The sequence below is a fragment of the Solanum pennellii genome, chromosome 1 (genome assembly GCF_001406875.1).
Source record: "Solanum pennellii chromosome 1, SPENNV200".
Lineage (NCBI taxonomy): Eukaryota > Viridiplantae > Streptophyta > Magnoliopsida > Solanales > Solanaceae > Solanum > Solanum pennellii.
Genome location: NC_028637.1, coordinates 2,157,986 through 2,161,053, shown reverse-complemented (window position 1 = coordinate 2,161,053; position 3,068 = coordinate 2,157,986).

The window sequence follows — 3,068 nt, the reverse complement described above, 5'->3', positions numbered from 1 at the left end:
TCACGAGAGAAAATGCATACACATCATCCTTTCTCGTATCCCAATTACTCCATAAAATACATTGGTCAATGGTATGTTATTGCTATTAAATGTACTCTCTTCGTTCTTATTTAGTTATCGTCATTTTAAGTCTCACGTTCTTTAAGTAGTCAAGTAAATTTATCATTATCTATTTATTTAGTGTTTTTTTAAGTCAAATTTTTCAATAAATAAAGATGAATCATCAATGTTTTTATGTTTTATAATATTTGGACAAACTTATACTTTCAAAAGTAAAATAGAAAAAATATTATGCATTTATTTTTTAAAATGACTTTTATTCTTTTTCAATAAGCAACTCCTTTTAAAAAACTAAACCTTATAAATCGTGAATTTGAATTAATCAGAGTTCTAATCGATTACAAAATGCTACATGAATATATATGTAAGTTAATTATTCAAAGCATATAAAATTGATTTTATTTTTTATTAGAGAAAAAATTGTGTGTATAAGAAAAGCATGGTGATAGTGGGAGTAATTTTTTAAATTATAATTTTTGTTTGTTGGAGTAACGCAATTATTGACGTATATTGTCATTGTCTTTTTGTCTTTCTTTATTATTAATTATTTTTCTTTTAAGGAATGTTTTCAAATAAATGAATTTATTATTTATGACATATTTTTATGTTATTGATTTCAATTATGACAAGTTTATTGACTAATTTTCATTATTTGTCCACTTAGAACCATTTACGTAATTGAATTAGATAATATAATTAATCTAATCTTAAAATTAAATATAGAACCATTATAATGATATGAGCAAAACTTTAAACTGAAATTAGCTGGTGAAAGTATATACATAGATATTTAAATTGGTATAAAGTGAATAAACAGATACATTAGTCCTACGTATATGATAATTTTGTGTCTTATGTGACGTTTTATGTATATTATGTCACGTAAAAGATGTATATTTACTTGTTTAATTTGTATAAGTGTAAACAGTGGCAGATTCAGGTTTTCGATTTAGGGGGTTCGGGAAAAAGAAAAAGTAGTGCTTTAGATTTGAGGTTTGAACCCCCTCAATCACTGAGTCAACCTCTAATCTTATATTCAACAGATTCAAAATCATGTTTAAACATAAATAATCTTTAAAATACTTTAAATATACAATGTAATTTTTTATCGAGAGGGTTCGAATGAACCCCCTTGGCAGACTCAAGTCCCCCCCCCCCCCACAACCCACAGTTGAATTCAAGTTAAACGACATATTTCAGTATCCAAATAGAGGAGTTTGAATTCGAAATTTATGGACCCAATAACTCTTTTAAGTTAATGTGCTCTATATTCTTATGTACAAAATAAATTTCTTATAGAAAAATATAAAATTTTGATTAAAATTATTAGGTTTTATCACTACGATATCTAGAAAAAAAAATAATGAATTTAATCGATTATTGAAAATGACAAAAATAAATTATGTGATTCATTTGAGTTTAGTCTTTATCATATTCTAACAATTTTGTTTTGAGTAACCAACTTCTGAAAGTGATGGTGAATTAACGTGTATTTTCTGTTATTAAATTAAAAAAATATTGTCTTTTTGTTAAAGATAATCATTATTACATTTTAGTCAAAGAAAAAAATGTGTGTTTTATTGGTGTTAAAAAATGCTAATTATAATGATTAAGCTAAGGATAATGACGCAGCATTTACGTGATTATAAAAGGGAAAAAGTATAAATATACTTTCAAACTATCGTAAATGGTATGCAGTTACTCTTTGATATATTTCTGGTACATTGGAGTCCCTGCCGTTAAAAAACTAGAGCATATCTGTCCTTCACTCTAACGGAAGACTAAATACAGACACGTGACGCAATCTTATCCGTAGATAAATTTCGGATTGATAGATAAGATTACGACACGTGTATTTCTGGTAGTATAAAGGGTATATATGATCTAATTTTTCGACGAGTGGGGTACCAATGTCCTAAAAGTATGACGAAGGATGTTTATATACCATTTACTACAGATAGGGGTATATTTATCCTCTTTCCCTTGTATATGTGTGCAGACCTACAATTTTTTTAGTAATTGTTTATTGATCATTACGATATTCTATTATCACTCTTTTTTTATTTTGAAGCTCGTTATCCTTCGATTATACTAATTATCTTTTACAATTTATGACATATTCAACATTTCAACACACTTATTAAATTGAATAATTGAGGTATACGATAAACTTGTCCAAATACTATTGTTAGGTAAAATAAAATGAAAGGAATAATTTATATTAATTTAAGAATTTTAGGGGATGAATTATTAATTCTTTTAGCATGTCGACATAAATAAATAGTAATGACCAACAAATAAAAATGCGAGTACAACACGTGGTTCTTGTGATTGAAAGAGGAAGAATAAAAGAGACAAATAAATAGATTAACAAACACTCGATACAGATAAATTTTATCCGTTATAAACATTTAGACAAATCACATTTTTGGATAAATACGTCTTTGTTTAATAATTAAATGCAGTTCGAGACGTTTGATAAGTTGAATAATAAAATGAGGTTGATATTATAATGTTGGTATTATTTAGTTATACATATATTATTGTAAAAATTTAAGGAATCCCATAGTGTAATTCAATAATTACACTCTGTCCCGACAAATTTAGTATTTACTAAAAATCCCTTAAAATTGTTGTGCCGTGATACTTTAGACTCTAGTGATACATGGTAAATGATACATGGTAATTTTAAACTGTTAAGAAAAAAATGGGGAAAAAACGGTACATTTAATCTTGTTAACTAAAACAGCTCAATTTACGGTAACAGATCATTAATCAGCATTAAATCAGCACGTAATTGGATATTAATTTCAAATTTTGAAAATCAAAGATTATATCATCGACTAAACACTATACACACTGATTCTATATGTATCATCAAGCACAGTTGATGACGCAGTTATTAAACTTAGTGAATGATACATTATAACAATTTTCAAAACCTCATGATACATAGAAAATATTATGATACACAACAAATTCATGTATCAATGCATCATCTAAAACAC